The 22,144-nt window shown below is 42.3% G+C and overlaps 1 long non-coding RNA gene and 1 pseudogene across 1 annotated transcript in view; one reads left to right on the top strand and one right to left on the bottom strand.

Annotated features, from left to right (window-relative positions):
- The window catches only part of LOC111826219, a 75,402-nt gene that overhangs the window by 19,740 nt on the left and 33,518 nt on the right, over positions 1 to 22,144 (bottom strand). The gene's annotated exons all lie outside the window — the stretch shown is intronic.
- LOC102425435 lies at positions 8,925 to 9,724 on the top strand (annotated as a pseudogene).

Raw genomic sequence — 22,144 nt, 5'->3', positions numbered from 1 at the left:
TTTCAGAGAGGAAGGGAGAGGGAGAGAGAGATAGAGACATCAATGATGAGAATCATTGATCAACTGTCTCCTGCACACCTCACACTGGGGATTGAGCCTGCAACCCAGGCATGTGCCCTGACTGGGAATCAAACCATGACCTCCTGGTTCATAGGTTGATGCTCAACCACTGAGCCATGCTGGCTGGGCTGCGATGTAACATTTCAATAGAAAAACAGATGGGGTGTTGTTCTGCTAAATAAGTCTCTTGAAGGCCTTAGACTAGAATTTGACCACCATGGCCCTGTGGTTCTGGGAAGTCTGTCTAGTTGTCCCCAATGAATTGATCAATTTTCCTAATGCCTTAGTTTTTACTTAATGTGCATCAGAGGCTTTGGGAGGGATGATGCTCTCTAGAATGAAAAAGATCATCTCAGTTAGTGAGTGATGCAGAAATTATTTAGATAGAGAAGAAGCAAGTGATACTTTAATTAATGGGACTCTGCTTGCTTATAGTGCGTTTATATAATACAGAGCAAGTGGAGTTCCATTAAAGTATCACTTATTTAAATTTGTAAAGGAGGTAACAACTTTGAAATTTTTAAATCCTATCTTAGCAATTTAAAAGGGTAAAATGAAAGCCACATCTTCTATTATCCTTGCTTCTCTGAGTTACTCCTTAGTAACCCCTCAAGGAAGAATATTAAAAATAGCCAACATTTATTGATGGACAACTTTAATTTCTATATTAGGTAATTTATGAAGCAGAGTTTAAAAATGTCCCCCCAAATTCACTTCCATGGTAACAGGATTCCCAATTTTTAGTTGTGCACAAGGCTGCCTGGAATTTTCCAGCCTCTCTTGCAGCTAGGTGTGACCATATGACTAAGTGATACAAGCAGAAGTGTTGTATGGCAGCTTCTGGCAATCTCCCTCAAAAGACAGAAGGTACATGCCCTGTGCCTCTTCTCCTTAATTTCTTCCACCATCCTGCTTTCTGGAACACAGATGTGATGTTTGCCACACTAGCCACATTCTTGGACCATGAGGGTGAGGGCCACACTGGAGGAAAGAAGACCAGTGAGATGAGCCTGCATCCCTGAGAACATTATGGAGCAGCTCTGGATGTTCTACCTTAGGACTTTGATGTGAGAGAAAAATAAATATATTGTTTAAACCACTTACATTTGTTTCTGTTTCTCAGAGCCAATACTAATGCAAATTGATATAACCTATATATTACTATATTATTCCAGCTTTGCAAATGAGAAAACTGTGATATAGCCAGAGTAAATAATTTGCCAAGGTTACCTATCTAGTAGATGAAGGAGTCAGGATCTGAACCCTGATTTTTGCCAAATCCCCTGTGCTTTCTTCCTTCTCAGTGTTCACTTCCAGATCATGAAGGTGATAGTTTTTGACCTTCTGTAGCTGGGAAGAGCCTTTCATCAAAGCCCTCTGGTAACGTCTGGTCATGTAAGTACAGTCTTCAACTAGTCCCTCCATTATCTCTTTGAAAAATAAAATTCGTGAGCCACAAGAGTCATGGTGAACTTGAGAGTTCTGAGATGTCACAGCAGCCACCAGAGGTCTTAGACCTTCTAGGAGAAATGTTTAAACAGGGGGCCAATTCACTGTCCCTCAGACCGTTGGAGGGCCGGACTATAGTTTAAAAAAAAAACTATGAACAAATTCCTATGCACACTGCACATATCTTATTTTAAGTAAGAAAACAAAACAGGAACAAATACAATATTTGTATTTGCATGTGGCCCGCAGGCCGTAGTTTGAGGACCCCTGTCTTAGACCTTCTAGGAGAAATGATAAAAAGAACCATGGGAACTAATGATTGGGACTCTAGAAAAATGATACTGTTGAACAGAGAGGGAATGATGAAGAAGGCCCTAATAGGAGGAGGGCAGAGGCTGGAAAAGCAGAGCACTATCTTGAGGTGAGAGTGGGGTGGTGGTAGGCAGTGGAAGGGCATATCCACCTTACTGTGGGCACAAATCAGATAGGCGAGGGAGGCTGAGGGAGGCAGTGTCCCAGAGTGTGTCCAGCTGAACCCTATTAATTAAAATAATGGCTGTCTGTTTGAATCCAAATGTACTTGTTTAGATGCCAGATTATCCAAGGCTTTTGAAAAAGCTTTCACTCTTGAGCAGGGTAATTTCATTCCATATTGGGGTAGAGAAGGCTGTGATGTGATTAAATAGAGCTGTACATTGGTAGTAGTGATCGAGGTTGGGGAACAAAGGAGGCAAATTGGCAGCAGCTGCAGAAATAATGGAATGGGAGAAAGTGCACATCTCCATCAAGGGGAGAATCAGAACCAGTGGTGGATAGAGGGAAGGTGGCTGGTTTATTTGAAGACCTAGTAGAGGCACAAGGTGGGGCAAATCTAACAACATATTCCTTAGGAAACTTGAGGGGATAGTAAAAAGGTATGATTCTTAAACCAGACATAAAAGGATAAATATGGTATGATTCCACTGATATCAGGGACCCAGAATAGTCAAATTCATAGAAACAGAAAGTAGTACAGTGGTTACCAGAGGCTGGTGGGAGGGGGAATAGGGAGTTGTTTAATGGTATGATAAAAGAGTTCTGGAGATGGACAGTGATGATGTTGCACTACAGGGTGCATGCACGTAATGCCACTGAACTGTGCAATTAAAAATAGTCAATTTTATGTTATGTGTACTTTACCACTCACAAAAAACATGTTTCAGTGTGCAGAGCATACATTATTTTCCCCAATCTCTACCTCCCATTGAAGAGAGGGAACCCCAGCTGACCTAGCACTGCAACTAGAATTCCTGCCTTGACCTTGTCTTCTGCTCTGTTCCTGCATTTACCGGCTCTGACATTGTGATTCTTCTTTCATTTTTGACCATTCCTTATTCCTTGGACTTAAACCAGATTTGGCTCCTAAGGCTCAATTGCTGACATGTATTCCTGGAATACATTTGTTCTTTCCCCCTGTCTCAGTTATATCCCAACTGTTCTGGGGAACTCTGTACCCCTGCTTCCCAAAGCTGTTCCTACCTCTTGGGCCCCACTTTTACCTGTGCTCCTGCCTGGCATATCAGATACTGAATCACTCAGGACCACACTGCTGTTTCTCTTCCCTAACCCCCTGGACTCTAGGACTAGAGCACTTATTGTATATGAACTTCCTTGTGATATCCCTTGGGGAGTGATAAGAGCTGAGGCCAGAGCTAACCACGCCACTCTGGGGATGAGAGGACAGGACATCAGGCAGACCAGCCCTAAAGACAAGATAGATCAGCAGAGGCCCATGAGTGAGCAGAGGCTATGCAGCCAGCCTAAGGGTCAGGGAGTTCTGGTAACGGGATCCATAGGCCATTTGATGTTTTGTTTCCTTTCCTACTGTAACCCAGATGAAAGCTGAGGTCACCACTACCAGTGAGAGCTTGATGAGATTGCCTCAACTACCTGATTCCACAATGTAGGGTAACACAAAGCTTTCCCTGGGTTTTGGGGAATTTTCAGAGGTTTCTACTCTAGTTTCCCCAAGAGCTAGAAAACTAAGCTCTTTCACAAGTTATTCCCACCAAAAAAAATCTGTAGGTATTACAAAGTGGTAGGTAATATCACCACTGTTTTACAGGTGAGAAAATTGAGGAACAGAGAAGTTAAATAAGAGGCTCAATAAACATTTGTGATTTGGTGGACCTTATTAGACTTTTCTTGGGGGGAAGGGTTGCTATTTCAGTGTATGGTGCTCAGTTCACTAGCATCTTGCATAATTCCTCTCCCCTCTCCTTTCTCCACCCTAACTTTCTCCATCCCAGAGGGCCCTCTACACTTCAGATCCATCTTCCTTTTTAGGCAGAAAGGATTTCCACTCTCACATATTTGGATTTTAGCAATTATCGAAATATTTATTTTCAAGCAGTTAATTCTCCCCTAATAGGAACACTAATACTCATGTTTAACGTAATACAATTTTCTCTACTGTTACATTCCTTTGGTTTTAATTTTTTTATGTCAACCAAGCCATTTTAAAAATAAAAACTATTCATATCACTCAGAATAAAAGAATAGGTTTAAACTTCCCAAATTAGACCTTATATGATAGCCCTTCCTATATTTAGCCCACCTGGATACCCTCTTTCTTCAGCCTCCTTACATCATGCAGCAATTCCTAAATCTGGCTGTATATCTGTTACCGTGGGATCTCTGGAAAGGCAGTCCTGGACCAAACTGCAGAGATTCTAATTCAGTAAATGAAGATGGGCTGGGGGTTCTGCATAGTGACAAAATTCCTTGGTGATTGTTTAGGAGCACTGATGGCACTGACCTCATTTCAGGGGCTCATGGACCACATGTGGCTAGTGCCCACCATATTGGACAGTGCAGACATGGAACATTTCCATCACTGCCTGAAGTTCTAGTGGATAGCACTGGGCTAGACTATTTATTCTCCACAGCACTTACTGTGATGCTTAGCTAGTGTAGCCTTATCTCTATCCTTCCTGAACCTCCCAGATTCCTCCCATGCCATCCGAACTGTCACTCCCTAAACAGAAAACCTTCAAACAGCTCAGCGCTTTCTCCGATGGTTCACTCTGCCTCTGGGCCTTAACTGATTTCCTCGGTTAAGGGCCAGAATATGGGGTTAGGGTCCTCTTTACTTCTGGTAACTGCTGTCATGCTCTTGTGAAAGACTCGACCACGTGGAGGCTCGTATCATTTGGTTATTATCTCTCTCCTCCTTCCTACTGCTTTACTTCCAGCCTCCTGATCATCTTATTCCTTGGAGAGGTTTACACCTGGCTCGCAGCCTTCCTGTTTATCTCAAACCTTGCTGTCATCTTCGATAACGTCAATGTCCTGCTAACAATTGGTCCCTCAGTTCCTTGACCTTCTCCTCTCCAATAAAAATAAGAGCTAACACTTGCTACATGCCAGTCATTAATCCAAGAAATCAGCATGTTATGTATTAACCTATTTGATTTCATGACAGCTCTATAAAATAGGTCACTGTTATTATCATCTCCATTTTACGGATGAGCAAACAGTTAAGTAATCTGCTCATGGTGTTGTCACCATTAAGTAGTGAAGGCAGGATCTAAACTCAGGCACACTAGTCCCAGAGAGCATATGCTTCATTCAATACAGATTTTCTCCTTCCAGTGTTGGTCTTTCTTCCATTCAGTCTCCGCTACCCAGTTCCACTGCTTTACCATGAATTCTGCCATCTCCTCTCCTGCATCGTCTTCATATCACTAATTCAGCTATGCCCTCATCTGACCAACTTCCTCATCCTCCAGCAGGTCAATAAAAGCAACAATAAAGTAATGATAATAATAAAACGCATATATGGTCTAAGTGTTTTTCACATGTTAAACTATTCCTCACAATAATTTAATGACAAAGGTCAGTAGCATTATCACTCTCCTACAGATGAGAAATCAAGGCACAGAGAGGTTAAGTAACAAGTGCAATGTCACACAGGTCATAGATGATTGAGTCAGAATTTGAATTCAGTCAGGCCCCAGAGTTCACATTCTTATCTACTGTGCTAAGGATGACAAACCTGGAGTTGTGGGGAAAATCATTACCATCTTGGGATTTTTTTTTCTCAAACTACTCATGCCTACTCTTCAGTTCCAAATGTTTGCTTATTTGTTTATTTTGAAAGAGCTTCTCAGATGTTTTGGACATTGGCCGCATATTGAGAACCACGAATTAGATCATTTCAACAACCTCCCAACTTGGCATTCTGGTTGAGTTCAACCTACTGTTGTCCTGCCAGCCTTGGTTATGCCCACTTCATAGGAACAGGTCAGCGCTTGGCCTGAGAGTAGAGGCATCATGACCAGCACAATTGAATGAAAAAAAAAAAGGCATCAGTATCAATAGCTTGGAGGGGCTGTAGCAAGCAGGGTCAGACAGATTTCTTAATGCCTTCATAAAGCTTGATGTGTGTTTTTTTCTCATGTCCATCTGATTTGATCTAATAGCCAGGACAAGGACCAACTGCTTACCTGGGCTTGCACAGGGCAGCAGTTTGCTCCTCATTAATCTGAAAGCTTCTAAAACAAGAAGAGAGAAGGAGAGCAAAGAAGGTAATCTTGGCATAGGTCCAAGGGAAAAGCAGTCTGGCTGAAACCTTTCAGTTCCCTTGGCCAGGAAGCAGCAATCTACGTAAACAGGAAGTTGAGAAGGTTGGGGGAGAGGGCAGTGGTTAGTTGGTGAGAACAAGAGCTGACGCCAGATCCGCGTAAGCGGTTACATGCAAAAGAGATTCCGATACAGGCCCAGACTTTGCATGTTAACCAGCCCCGCTCACTCTGGAGGCCTTCTTTCATCAGGGTTGCTCTATGTGGTATGTGCTGGGCCCTGTTCTTACATGGATAAATCTTTGAGCACCTGCCCTTTTTTTGTCAGTTGTCTGCTTAGGGTAGTTTTACTTTATCTCATTTAATAATCTAAACATTTTGTGAGAATGGGTTTACTATTTCCGTGTTTTTAGGTAAGAAAACTAGCTCAGAGAGATTGTTACCTTGCCCAAATTCATTTACATTATACCAGTATACAGCACTTTTGAAAACTGTTTCCTTTCTGTAAAAGTGACTATTAAGCATATAACCTATTAGAAAGGGGGTGAATGTGTTTTCTACGGGTGCCATAACAAATTACCACAAACCTGCTGGCGTAAAATAGCAAATCCATTTTGTCATCATTCTGGAGGCCAGAAGTCTGAAATCAAGGTGTTGGCAGGTGACACTACTTCGGAAGGCTCTAGGGGGAGAATACTTCCTTGCCTCCTCTTAGTTTCTGGTCATTCCAGACATTCTTTGCCTTGTGGCTGCATGACTCCATTTTCCTTCTCTGTCTTCACATGGTCTTTCTTCTTTGTTCCTAATCTTCTCTTCTGTCTTTTATAAGGACACTCATCATTGGACTTACAGCCCACCTGGATAATCCAAGATGATCTCATCTCAAGATCCTTAACTTAATTACAGCTTCAGAGACCCCTTTTGTCCAAATAAGTTAACATTCACAGGGGCAAGGTATGAGGACATGGATGTATCTTTTTGGGAGCCACCATTCAACCAACACCAGGGGATATCATTATTAAAATATAAATGCAGATTTTGTAGTATTTTAATAACCACAAGTTTGAAAGGGACATTATCTTTTTCTTTTTGATAATCCTTTTCTGAGGATATTTTTTCCATTGCTTTTTAGAGAGAGAATGCAAGGGAGGTCTAGAGGGGAAGAGAGAGAGAGAGAGAGAGAGAGAGAGAGAGAGAGAGAGATCTGTGGAAGAGACACATTGATTAGTTGCCTCCTATACACGCCCAAACCAGGGCCAGGGAATGAACCTGCAACCCAAATACATATCCTTGACCGGGAATCCAACCTGAGACCCTTCGGTGCCTGGGCTGATGCTGTAACCACTTAGCAACACTGGCAAGAGTGAGAGGAACATTATCTTGATTAATGTTCCCATGGCCAGATCCCCATTCTTTGAAAGAATAAACTTTTCCAAAAGACTGCTCTCCCCAACCACTCCTACCCAAACCTTAGGTCTATCAGAATTTCAGAGCAAGGGAAGTGTATCACAAAGTGTATTTTGAAAATGCACTCCAAGTGAAGATGATATACCCTTCTCACAAAGCACATGACCACCCATGGTTGAGAATTATTTCTCTGAGGGAATGGTATAACACAGGCTGATGGGCGAAGGAGAGCCTCGGGGTATGTTGATTGTATGTTGAAAAAAGAAAGAGAAAAATCTAACAACAGTAGTGATCATGGAGGTTCAAAGTTGAATCGACCTAAAGAACCTCAAAATCCAAAGGCCAGGGTTGAAAGGAAAGGCATGATTACTAAGGAGAAACACTGTTGTCCCTGTGATGTGTCTGAGATACAAATGTAGTCATGTCACTCTCTGCTTAAGATCTTCATTGGCTCCTGATGAATATTAAATGAATTTCATTTTCCTTATCACAGCACACAAGGACTCTGTAAACGGGCCTCTACTACTTGTTAGACTCATCTTTCACCACTCTTTCAAAGATCGTCTCCTCCTGCCACACCAAAATTCTTGCTATTTCCCAAACAAGTCATGTGCTTTATGGCTTTTCTAGCCTTGAACATTCTGTTACATCTGCTTGGAATGCTCTTCTCTCTTCTCTGCCTGGTAATTCCTACTGGCACCTCAAGAGGAGTTTCCCTGCTGCTTCATCTGCAATTTTTCTTTAAGAAGCCTCCCTACTCCTTTCCATTAATCAGCACCTTCTCTGCTGTGATTTCAAGTCAGTTTGTTCATGGGAATTGTTGACCTTTGTTATACCCAACCTTTCTCCAATACTTTGAGAGCTTTTAGAAAGAACTGCCATATTCATCCCTGAGTCCCCAGTATAGTAGGTGCTCAATAAACGTTTGCTGAAAAATGAAAGGACTGAGTCATCATGGCTTCAGGTTTGAAATACTTGGTTTGTTGACAGTGGGATCCACTCAGGCTTTCAATCTTTGTAAACCTGTCAGGCTAGAGCCATGGGCAGAGAAGAACATAGAGGCAGTCCTAACTGTAAGTCTATAAAAGGCACAAGAAGAAGGAATTGTAGGAAACTCAATTTGGGAACATAATGGGGTTTAAGACAGATTGGGAGCCCTCAGTCCATTTCTCTACCTTCAACATGAAGACTACTACTGAAGTGGAATTATGTGTGGTTTCCGATCAATACCAGTGATAACACATCAGAAGGGGTAAGGATGACACTTCTACAACTAAGAAGTGTCAATACTGATAGCAGGGAGCTATATAGTTGTGGGATGAACTGGGGAACAGAAGGAAACATTTGTGAGACCCATGAGGGGCCTACTGAACAAGTTAAGAGGGACTTGGGTTGGGGGGCACGCTGCAGGGTTGAGGCCAGCGGACCGCCAGGAGGCGGAGCGCGATGCCCTAAGCCAACCAGCCCACAGTGCGGATCATGGAGCTCACCAAGGAGAATGTCAAGTTCATCATCGAAAATATGGACCTAACGGTGGCCAATTCTATTCGGAGGGTCTTCATCGCTGAGGTGCCCATAACAGCCATTGACTGGGTTCAGATTGACGCCAATTCCTGTCCTTCACGACGAGTTCATCGCTCACAGGCTTGTATTAATCCCCTCACTAGCGATGACATGGTGGACAGGCGGCAGTACTCCCGGGACTGCACGTGTGAGTTCTGCCCCGAGAGCTCGAGAGCTCGTTGGAGTTCACTCTCAACTTGCGGTGCAACAAAGACCAGACTCCGCACGTCACCTCTGGAGACCTCATCTCCAGCAGCCCCCGGGGCATTCCAGTGACATCCTAGAATCGAGATAATGACCCCCATGACTACGTGGACCAGGACGACATCCTCATCGTCAAGCTGGGAAAGGCCAGGAGCTGAGACTCCGCGCCTATGCCAAGAAGGGCTTTGGCAAGGGACATGCTAAGTGGAACCCGACAGCAGGGGTGGCTTTTGAATGTGATCCCAACAATGCCCTGAGGCACACAGTGTACCCCAAGCCAGAGGAGGGGCCAAAGAGCGAGTACTCAGAGCTGGATGAAGATGATTCCCTGACTCCATATGACCTCAACGGCAAGCCAGAGAGGTTTTACTACAACGTGGAGGCCTGTGGCTCTCTGCGTCCTGAAACCATCGTCCTCTCAGCCCCTCTTTGGGTTGAAGAAGAAGCTGAGTGATTTACAGACGCAGTTGAGCCACTAGATCCTATAATTCACCATAAATTAGCTGAAGCTTATCCATCTGAGCGGAAAAGGATCCGAGCAGCAGCTGTGCAGCAGGTCTCCTGAGACCCTCCTAGTTCCTGAAGTCCCGACAGCTGTACTTAAACTTCTTGGCAAGCCATCAGCACCAGCTAGAAAGGTAGCAGAGGGAAAGGGTGCCCCTCCCAGCCTTGCTAGGTCCCAGGTAGATTATGGGGTGCCCCTGGTATTTGAGGCAGGACAGTCCTTCACTGTGCATGCAGCATCCCTGGCCCTGCCTGCTAATGGCCAAGTCTTCCCAGCACCCCGACTTCCCTTCCTCCCTGGTCTGCTTGTAGAGGTCGTACTGCTTCCCTGTTGAAAACCAGTGAGCTAGACCCTCCTCTTTTGGTTATTTCAGCTCTTGACTTACTTTCTCTGTGAAAGTTAGCATTCTCACAGTTGTATCTTAGGTTTCTGCTGTTAGGACTGAGTGTTAGAAGTCTCATTCAGGCTGCCTACAAACCCAACCCCTGACCATGGTCAGCCTATGCTTTGCTCAAATTCCCAAGTGTCTTTAGACCTTGGCTGTCCCTCCCCTACCTCACCCCCAAATAAACCCTGTATTTCATTCTCTAAAAAAAAAAAAAAAGGTAAGAGGGATTTGATGTTGGGCCCCATTGGCTGGTATACACATATTGTTTGAGAGTCTATTATATTCTTAGTTCCTGCCACTCTTACCTAATTATGAAAAAAGTGGATCATATTGCCCACCTCTGGCATTTGTTTAGGGCATTTGATCCATAGGCTGGGAACAGTTATGAGTTTTGGTATTAGAACTCTTCTTAAAATAATGTTAGCAACATCTGAATCAGTTGGCTCAAGCATCACAGTATAATCCAAGGTCTAAAACCAGAGTGCATACCAATTGGATAAGTTATTTAACTTTTATGTGCCTCAATTTCCTCTTTAGTAAATGGGTATGATATAATAGTATATACCTCATAAGGTTGTATTAAAAATATAATGGATTACTTAACCGTTAATAAGAGTGATCAATAAGCATTATCTATTATTATAACTATTAAGAAGCAATTACAAAATAGTTGTAATTATGTGAGATGGTGGATATGTTAACTAACCTTATTGGAGGAACCATTTTACAGTATGTATGTGTATCAAATCATCAAGTTATACATCTTAACTTTATACAATATGTCAATTCTCAAGAAAGCTGGGGTGGAGGGAGGCAAATACTCTAAAGTGCCACCTTCTGAACTGAAACAATAATAGTTATATTTTTCTAGCATGATAGGATCTGTATTAGTCAAGACTCTTAAAGATGCAAATGACAGAAACTCAGTTCAAACTAGCTTATGCCAAAAAGAGGACTTTCTTGACGTGTCTCTCTGAAAAGCCGGGTTATGGATACCAGTCAATACAGCTGGTTTCAGAGGCAAAAAGTGACACCACAGGACTTGGCTTTTTAGTTAATCTCTCAGTTCTGCTTTTCTTCTATGTTAATTTTATTCTCAGACAGGCTCCTCTTGTAGAAACGATATTGCTATTGACAATTTCAGACTTGCATTCCCACAAGTTAATCATGGTAGAGAGATCTAGCAAAAATTTCAACACTGATTCTCATTGATCCAAAGTAAATCAAATGCTTATTCCTAACCCAACCACTGTCTTTCTGTTTGGCAAGGCCTGGATTGTGTGCCTACCACTGAGTGAGTAGTAGGGCCTTTCCACAAAGACAAATTAAGGTGTGGTGTCCAGAAGAAAAGCAATTGGAGGCAGAGAAGGACAGATTCAGGCTTGGGGGAGCCTGAAGCTTTATCGTTTTGGGCCTTTGCTTAATAAAAATACTATAAAATCACAAATTTAAAAATAAGTATTAAACTGAATATTACTAAGAATGAAAAAATAAATCACATCAAATTATTGGAATGTTGGTGATTTGGTTCCTTTCTTTAAGTCTGTTTAGGCAATTTGCCAGAAATGCTTATATTTAAATGCTTCTTGATTGTCTGTCCTAGCTGGTTTGGCTCAGTGGATAGAGCGTTGGCCTGTGGTCTAAAGAGTCTCAGGTTCAAATCCGGTCAAGGGCAGGTACCTTGGTTGCAGGCTCCTCCTCAGCCCCGGCCCTGGTCAGGACTCATGCAGGAGGCAACCAATAGATGTGTTTCTCTCAAATCAATGTTTCTCTTTGTCTTTCCCTCTCTTTTCCACTCTCCCTAAAAAAATCAATGGAAAAATATCCTTGGGGGAGGATAACTAAATAAATAAATGCTTCTTGATTGTAATGTGGCTTCCTCCCCCCATCTAGAATGCTCCATAACTCCTAGACTCTCCCAGCATTTACAGGAATCCATGTAGCTGGGGCTCTGAAGCTTAAAACTTTGTTAGCTTCACAATAAATTCACCTCTGGACATAGGGCAAGCAAAAACAACAGATGTCTATTTCTTATTAGCAATTTTTTTTTGTTTTAAAGAATGGTGATCCGGACATATATCCAAATAACTCTGCTCAGGCCACCGCGTCTGGGGAACCTTGAGTCTTGGCAGAACAAGTGATCATCATTTTGTACTTTGTGGCACTGGCCAAACCCAGCTGGATTTTTGCTACACTGATTTTAACAGCTCTGCACTCACGTAATTCAGTGCTTTAAAAGGCCATGTTTTATTTGGCACTGATGCTTTCAACAAATTTACAGGGACCGTTGGCCTGAGGAGTCAAAAGCTGAACCTGTTCTCCCTCAGCTCCTGGCCATGTCCTAATTTCTTCCTTCTTCTCGTCTACTTTTTCTTCCACCCCTTACTTCTCATCTTCCTCCTTCCCTTCCTCCACTTTTCCTTCTTCCCTTTCCTCTTCCCCCCTGATTGTTTTGACAGATCTTTCAGTTCAGACAGTACATCACACATGAGGCCTAAATTATGAGCAAATTCCACTGACGTCAGGCCATTTGTACATCCAGTGAACTTGGCTCGGTTTTTGGCATTTGAGCTGTGTCCATTGGAGACGCAGACAAGTGCCTTCAGGGCAACAGAGGCATTCCAGATGGTGGTGCTCAGATAGGCTCCCCAGCACACTGCCTCCCATCTGGGCCAGCACTCTGAATGCCATAGGCCACTCTCAGCACATCCCCATAGCTGCTGTTGACTCTTGGAAGCAGCGCAGCAAACATACTGTGACTTATCAGGGGAAACCTGCAGATGATTAACTCTGAGCCCATTATATGCTGCATTTCCATCCAAGCGGACTCCAGGCTGAGGGTAAACGCAGGGTAGGAGAGAGGGCAGACACAGTGGAACACCAGGAGTTTGGTAGCAATTGTAAATGCTTTCCCCAGCAAAGGAGACATATCAGTAGGAGAAACAAAACATTTCGAGATATACAAACTAGGGTTCAAGTGCCTGCTATGTCACTCATTACCTGTGTGAACTTGAAAGATTGTGGTGGATATCTGTCAAGTGTTCTTTCCCACACTGCTACTTCTGGAAACAGCAACTATTTTCCTTCGGGGCACTGCTTCCCTACTCCATAAGGCTCAGAGCTCTGTCCTCCTAACCCCAGCCCCTCCTCTTTCCTATCCCTCAGTGATAGTACCCAGCAGGGCCAATGACAGTGTCCCAGCCCCCCAGACATAGCAAAGTCCATGGTTTATGCCAGCCATTATTGTGATTTCTTGAAAATTTCACATTTCTAAATTGGATCAAAGCTCTCTATGAATGTTTATATACCTTACAACTCCAAAATGAGGGAGGAAGGAAAACAGCTATCACTCTAGCTAGGAGAAATGGAGACATCTAAAGTTAAACGGTTTGCCTCCACTTCCCTGAACCACTGCCACAGCTACCCAGATTTATGGAGGCAATGTGGGATTACACACATGTGAATTTTCCTGGCAGCTGAAGATTATTCTTTCAAGGATTAAAGGACCTCTTTTTTTTCTGTTTAAACATATTATTCACAGACTTTTCTGAAATGTTTAACACACTTCCCTTACTTTATGAAAGATACCACATTTAACCTCTTCTGGATGGCAAGGAGTCATCAGAATGAATAGTTCATTCTGTGTGATAACATAGTTTGGGGCTTTTTTTTTTTAAAGTTTGTCCCACCCTGCACTTCCTAGCTCCTTCCTGCTCACCCAAACACCACAGGGTGAGCTCCCCACAAGAATGAGCTTCATTCATAGCCAAAGTTCTGATTCTCTTCCTGCCTTACATCTCCCTTCCTGATGTGTTCTTGCATTCCTCTGGCTCTTGACCTTCTGTTTTCTTCCTGCTTTAAGTTCAGCAGTTTCCCCCCTTAGATCTCACCTGTGATCCAGCTGCTCTGTAACTGACCTTTGGTCCTCTTCCTCATATGCCATTCTGCCTTTGCCCTTGGGCCCTGTTCTGCCTCCAGCTGGCACTTGTACTGAGCCACGCTAGGGTCCCATGACAAGGGATCAGATGCTAGTGTTCCTGTTGCCTTTCACATGGTTAAATGGCCTGGGATCATTTACTTCAGGGACAAACAACCTTACACACCACCATGGCCCGTAGAGTAAGACAAAATAGCTGGGTGTGGAAGAAGGGCTATGGCAGATATGCACACTGCTGCAGGGGGCACATTGTAATTGAGCAGTTCAGATATCAGTTCTCTGGGGAGTGTCAGTTACCATGGTTACTTGGGTTGTAGATGCTTTGTTGGAATGGTTACAGTTCCAACCCTGACAGCTAGGTTCAATTGCTGGTTCCTGTATTGCCCAGGCCCAGCTTCCTCTTGTTCTCTCTCTGCTGACTCATGAGCCCAAGCCCACCTAGCTTATAACATCCTCTTTCTGCTTCAACAGAACCAGCTCTTCATCTCCATAAAAAAGACATAAAGATGAGTTAGTGAAACATAAAAATGTATGTATATACATGTGGAAATGGATCTTACTCTTTGTAAGGGTTAAAGGCACTGACATGCTAAAAATATTCTGAAAGAATGGATGCTCTTGGGTAAGCTATAGGAAACATTGCAAAAGACAAAGCATGCAACATTTAATGTATAAACATCTCAGTTCCACTTTAAGAACTTCAGAGAATCCTGACCAATACCATGCTCTCAACAACCCTCTGAGAAGCTGCTTCTTGCCTCCTTCACATGGAGCTGGTCCATCTGTCTGTCTAGCCACAAAGCACAGAGGAGCCTAGCCCGGAGGCTCCACTTTCAAAATGCACGCAGAAGCTTCCTCCTCTCTTCCCACCCCTCCTGCCCAATTCTGCTCCCCCTTGCTTTGCAATCCCATGCACACTTGAATGCAGCGATCCTCAAAACTGGCCCCATGTCAGAATCTCCAGAGAGCAGTTTAAAAATTCTGATGTCCAGGCCCAACACAACCGATTAAATCAGAATTATGGGTGGGGGCCCAAGCATGAAATTTCCCCTTAACATTTTATTGAGAAAAACTGCAAACATGCAATTTGCAAGACACATATATCCATCACCTAGATCATCCTTTTAGCATTTTATTCTATTTGTCTATCCATCTTCTAGCATTTTACTAACATTCCTCTAAACATCCATTAATGCATTTCATTTTTTTATACATTTTAAAGTAAATCAATTACTAGGGCCTATGGAGAGGGGAGAATGGAGAGTTAGTGCTTAATGGCCACAGTTTCTGTTTGGGGTGATGAAAAAGGTTCAGAAATAGATAGTGGTGATGGTTGCACAGTATTGTGAATGCAATTAATGCCACTAACTTGTACACTTAAAATGATTATAAAGGTAAGTTTTATACAGACATTATATATGCATATGGTACATATGTGTATTTTTAAATCATAATTTTTTAAAACAGTAAATTGCAAATAATGATATATTATTTCCTGAACTTAGATAGTGTGTATGTGTTTCAGTGTCATTTCTTTTTAAAAATATGCTTTTATTGATTTTTTTAGAGATAGAGGATGGGAGGATAGAGAGATAGTAACATCGATGAGCCCCCTACTGGGGATGGAGCCGCAAACTGAGCATGTGCCCTGACCAAGAATGGAACTGGTGACCTCAACCACACCAGCCAGGCTCGTTATTCTTTATACTGTACACATATATTACAGATATTGCTGAATAGAAAGACTTTTTAAATATGCTTTTATTGATTTTCAGAGAAAGAGGAAGGGAGAGGGATAGAGAGATAGAAACATTGATGAGAGAGAACATCATTGATCAGCTGCCTCCTCCACGGCCCATGGCCCCTACCCACTACTGGGGATTGAGACTGCAACTGAGGTACATGCCCTTGACCAGAATTGAACCTGGGACCCTTCAGTCCGCAGGCCAGCGCTCTATCCACTGAGCCAAACTGGCTAGGGCATTAAAAGAATGAATAGTATTTTTTTCCTCCTTTTTTTTTTATTGCTTAAAGTATTACAAAGAGTATTACATATGTCTCTTTTTTTTTTCCTCGCCCTTGACAATCTCCGGGCCTCCCCTACCCCCCAGTGTCTTATGTCCATTGGTTATGCTGATATGCATGCATACAAGTCCTTCGGTTGATCTCTTACCTCGCCCCCCTCCTGCCCTTGCAGGAAAATTTTACTCCAGTTCTATCAGGACCACCTACTCTTTCTCCTTCACCTACAGAAATTTTACCTTTCTTAAGGAATCAACATAACTTCCCCACTTCTAAGGAGTCTCTCTCTGGCTACTGCAGCCACCATTAACCTCCCCTTCTTTTGAATTTGCTTAATATCTTTGCCATTCTTCCTAGACCAAATTAAATACTGTCTTATTTTATAGCCCTTTCATTTCAGATAGAGAGATAGCCTGCTTGCACTCTCTCAGACCCATCCTCACCCTTCCAGGCTCAGCTCTCACAGGCTCTCTTGTTCTTTGGCTCTTGGTACATTGAAGCAATGGGAAGCACCATCAAAGACTGAAAGCAGAGGAAGGGAGAAGCCAGGGTATTTCTCACTCTTTCTTTCCCTGCTTCCTGTGGAATCTGGCAGGGGCCCACTGGACAGCCTCTCCCTTCCTGGCCCCAGGTCTCCCTTGGGCAGTTCCCCTCGTGGTTTAGCTTCCTCTGCCTGTCAGTTCAGGCTTCTGGGCTCTGGGAGCACCATCTTCTTCCAGTGTCACCATGCAACAAGGGGAGTGACCTCCTAATTTTGCTAAATCTCTGGGTTGCTTCATCATTCTTTATTTGGCTTCTTCACTCTTCCATTCATCTATGTGACTAATCCTCTGTAAAAATAAAATTTCCTGTTCTCTGAAAGACCCATTTATTTTCCTGGCTACATCCCAACTGATACAATGTATAGTGGAAAGAGCACAAACCTGGAAGCTGGAGGTACCTAAGTTTGAGTCCTGTTAACTTACTCTATGAATTTGGACAAACAACTAAACCTCATTCTATAAACTGGGGGAATACCACCTACATCATTGGATTACTATGAATGTTAAATGGCAAACTCTATGGATAGCTCCTATACCATAGGTAGGACTCAATCAGTGGTAGCTACTATTGTTTATTTATAAGCCCCTTGACAGCATGGCCATATTATTATTCTCTTTGTGTCCTAGTGCTTTGTTTGTTTTGTTAATACTCACCAGATATATTTTCCCCCGTTGATTTTTAGAGTGGATGGGTGGGAGGCGGAGAGAGAAACATTGATGTGACAGAGATCCATCAGTTGGTTCCCTCCTGGGGTGGGGATTGAACCTTTGACCCAGGTATGTGCCTTTGATCAGGAATTGAACCCGAAACCCTTCACTGCTCAGGGCAATGCTCTAACCATTTAGTACACAGTCCTAATGCTTTTTATAAAGGTCATATTTTTGCCTCTTAAATTTCACTTCATCAGCAACTTATTGGGCACCTGCTATGTACTTGCTATTGTGCTGGGTACTAATTCTAGAAAACATAACACAAATAAAGCCCTTGCTTTCAATGTACTTACAGTTTAACAGGAGTGAGAGACGTGTCACAAGTCTACAGAAAGGCATTCTGACAAACACACCAAGCAGACACAAGTGACACTGATGGGTACATGGCTGAAGGAGTGAGGGACTAGCTGTCTAGGAATAGCAGGCACAGCTTCTGAGGAGTGGGAACTCTGATGGCTCTGAAGGAAGAGAAGACTTCCCACAGCAAAAGATGCAGGGAAGGCAAGTTCAGGCAGAGGGAATGGCATGCTCTTTGCACTTTCTATTTCTTTCTGCCTGGAATTATCTTCATCCAGATTTTTGTATGGCTCACTTTATCATCTCTTTCAAATATTTCTTTGTTTATGTGTCACCTTTTCAGTGAGGGATCCCTGAAACCCTGTTGAAATATTAAAACATTGAAACATCTCTTTCTCATATCTCAGGTATCAAATAAAATGCCTTTTCCAGAAATGCCTTATCTCACCCTCCCAACCTAAAACAGCTATTCTGATCCTAGTTATGCCTTATAATATCATCACGTTTTATTTTATTCATACTACTCATTATTATCTAAAAGTTATTCTAGTTATTTACTTGTTTATTGTTTGTCCCCTCCCTTCTCCATTAGACTGTAGGCTTCATTAAGACCTGAGATATTGACACATAATAGGCACTCAATAAATATTTGTCAAATGAATGTAAAAGCTGTGCTAAAGGCTTCACATGGATTATCTCACCTACTATTCACAGCAACCCCCATTAAATAGCGTTATCAGACTCTCCTTTTCTCAAGTGACAAAACAAAGGTTTAAAGAGCTTATACAGCTAGATAGAGGTAGAACCCAGATTTGAACACAGGCAGTTTGATTCCAGAACTCATTTTGAGTTAGTTTATTCAACTTTAGGACTTCTCAGAGCCTCAGAATCTGAAATCTGTAAGGGAAAGAAAGCATATACAACATTACCCAAATGTGCCTGGCTGGTGTGGCTTAGTGGTTGAGTGTCGACCTATGAACCAGCATGCCGTGGTTTGACTCCCAGTCAGGGCATATGCCCAGGTTGTGGACTCAATCCCCAGTGTGGGGGTGCAGGAGGCAGCTGATCGATGTTTCTCTCTCATCGTTGATGTTTCTATCTATTTTCCTTCTCCCTTCCTCTCTAAAATCAATAAAAATAGATTTAAAAATAATAAAAATCCAAACTTACTTGACTACAGAATTCTCTTTGGTGTGTGTGTGTGTGTGTGTGTGTGTGTGTAATATTCCTAGAGTTGTATAGAAAAATTTTGGACATCCTGCCATATACTTCCTAGCTCATTTGACTGGAAAGTTGGTAGAGCTTCATTAACAGGTCAATAACATAATTTCATTGTAATCCCATATGGTATAATATACTTAAGAGACATGGTGGGATGAAGAAGTAGATGTTGTCTCAATGGGAAAGCAATTGCAGCAAAAGCAGTAGAGGAGGAAAAGCATCTAGGTGAGAGACAAAGAAAAAAGGGTAGTCATAGGAAGAGGAAGGTGCAAAGATCAAAATCTGGGACTGCTCAGGATGTGGGCCTGAGTAAGTAAAGGAGCAGAAAGTCAAGTTTGGTCTGTGACAACAGAGGAGCACACAGATCCTCAATGGATGAGTAGACATTGGTATTGTTTACTCAACATCTGTTCTCTTTCTTCCTCTTTCAAACAGAATCCCACATTTTCCCTTGTAATTTACCTCTTTCACTCAGTCCTGTGCTTCCATAAGCCAGTCACCGTCCTTGCCAGTGAATGTTGTAGAAATGAATAGGTCATCTTATGCAATTCTGGTTAGTGAGACATAAAGTCAAGTCTGCTTGGGGACTTCTGGAAAAGGTTTGCCTCTTCATGAAAAAGAGACACATGAGACGAGGTATTGTTGTCTATATGTGATATCAGGGACTGGACAAAGCTAACATTAATAATAAGAATGGCGGGGCAGAAAAATTGAATATTCTCTCTTTAGTTTTCTTTTGTGCTTTAAAAAAATCAGATATCTTGGGAGGCATATTAAAGAGATTAAATTTTAGATAAGGAAAAAAGTCACTCATTTCCAGGAAATGGCATTATTCTGTTCCAGAATTTCAGCTATGAGTCCCTATCTCAGGTGACGGTCAGTTGACTGTTTCAGGAATGAAGGACTGAGTCTCCATTACGCATGTAGCTTGCACAAAATATTGCAAAAGAGATGAATCAGTGCCAGCATAAGGGTGCTGCCTCAATTGGCGTAAGTGGGGCTTGTACTGGAAAGGACATGAGGGGCATAGCTGTCAGATCAATGATGTAATACTCAAGTAAAGATCCCCAAACTACTGCAGCTGAGGATTTTAAAGATTCTTCTCATTTCTAAATTAGGTTCTTATCTCTTGGATGCCCCGCTACATCCAAGTGGGAATCTTGTAAAATTCCCACTTGAAACCTGCCATGTCTGCCATCTCTCCATATGAGGCTAGCTGCCTACACTCTTGCCTTAGAGCCTTTAGATATGTCCTAGAGAAGAGGCAGACCCTGTCAGAATCACCTCTTGAATTGTTGGTTTCTCTGGTGGAATGGAGATTCAATAAAAATAGAACAGGAGGTTCTCCTTGGCTAGATAATCCTGTCTACATGCTCCCTTTACGGCAATCAGACCGCCATGGGCTTCAGCGTCTGATTTCAACAGATTTTTAGATGCTTTAAAGAGCAGACATGAGCACTCCTACTCTTCAGTCCATGAACTTGTCCAAGGCCACACAGTTAGTAAGTAGAAGAATAAGAATTAAAACCTAAGTTGTCTAACTCCCAAAATTTTGCACATAATCATTATACTAAATGAGACCTGTCAAAGTTTGTGTCAAGTGCCAGGCTGACGTGGCTCAGCCACTGAGTGTCGACCTATGAACCAGGAGGTCACAGTACAATTCCCAGTCAGGGCACATGCCCGGGTTGTGGCTTGATCCCTGGTGTAGGGTGTGCAGGGAGCAGCCAATCAATGATTCTCTCTCATCATTGATTTCTCTCTCTCTCCCTCTCCCTTCCTCTCTGAAATCAATAAAATTTTTTTTTTAAAAGTTTGTGCCAAGTAACTTTATGCATGAGAAAATCCTGTGAAGTCAGGAAAAAGTGGTGAAACTAATCTTCACCCCAACTGTGGGCACATTTATCATTTATATCCCTCCTACTGAAGAGGACCCAGTCAGATGGAGAACCCATGAACCTCTAAACTTTGACTAGAGAGGGAATCTCAGTTACTATGATGGAGATGGTTTCCCAGAACTGGACACTTGGGCAAAGCTGCCTTGGGCAATGAACAGGCTGGGCAATTTATCACCACTGAGGCATTTGTTTGAGATAAGAGAGTAGAAATTGTTTCATATTCTCTTCCTTAACTTGGTACATTCATTGGACAAGGAGCTCTGTGCCAGGCTTTCAAGATCCCTTTGTACCTTCAAAGGCATGAAAGAATGATAGTTATAGAAACTTGTTTGTATATTATATATAAAATACATAATGATATTATATGTATTTAAATTTTTATTACATTATATATAATTTTCTATTTTATATATATTATATTTGTTATATGTAAAATTATTGTCCATTTTATAATATAATTTTTTATTTTATAGTTATACTAGAGACCCAATGCACGAAATTTGTGCAATAGTAGGCCTTCCCTCCCCCGCCTGCCGGCACCAGCCTCCCTCTGGCACTGGGCTTCCCTCGCAGTCCCGGCTTCGTCCAGAAGGTCATCTGGAAGGACATCTGGTCTAATTAGCATATTATGCTTTTATTATTATAGATTTACACATTATAACTATAATTATATTTATATAGCATAATCACTTTATAGTTTATTGTTTTATATATAATTATTATTATCTTATAAATCTATAATCTACAAAATGCTTGCAATATGACCCTTTTTTGGAGGGAGGAATGAGAAACCATGCTGATAATCTTGGAGTAGCCATAGTTGGACAGGTTCTAAAAATGCCTGTTGGTGAAGCAACAGATGAGGTGGTGGTGAAGTTTAAAATAAATAAATTTGGAGAGGCAAGACAAGAAGCTGTAACTATTGGTCTAAAGTGAAGAGAAAGAACGCAGCCTGCATTGAGTGCTAATTGCATTTTCACTGAAAGCAGGGATAAAGATTGTCAGTGTTTCTCATCAATTACTTGTGGGCTCAGCAGAAGAGAGTTAACCTGGAGCCATTTCAAATTTCACTCAAGAATCATGCTCAGTAAGGTGAAGTGACCCTACCAGAGTGTTGGTTTATCTGATTCCCACCGCTGTGGGAGGAAACATAAGCGACAAGCTAGATGTAAATGTTTCACCCACAAGACAGGCAGTTCAATGAGGGCACCTCCAAAGCACCCAGGATACCACCCAGGAGAAGAATAGTCAGCTTTGAACATCTGCCAGAAAGAGATAGCTTTAAATATTCGCCACAGATGGAGGAGACTCATGGCAAGGTACCTCAATGCCATTCAGGTAAGACATTTCCTGCCCTGACTTCTTATTCATCTCTCTG

The sequence above is a fragment of the Myotis lucifugus genome, unplaced genomic scaffold (genome assembly GCF_000147115.1).
Source record: "Myotis lucifugus unplaced genomic scaffold, Myoluc2.0 scaffold_61, whole genome shotgun sequence".
NCBI lineage: Eukaryota > Metazoa > Chordata > Mammalia > Chiroptera > Vespertilionidae > Myotis > Myotis lucifugus.
Note: the sequence above shows the minus strand (reverse complement) of the source record. Positions and strands in the feature narration are given on the sequence as shown.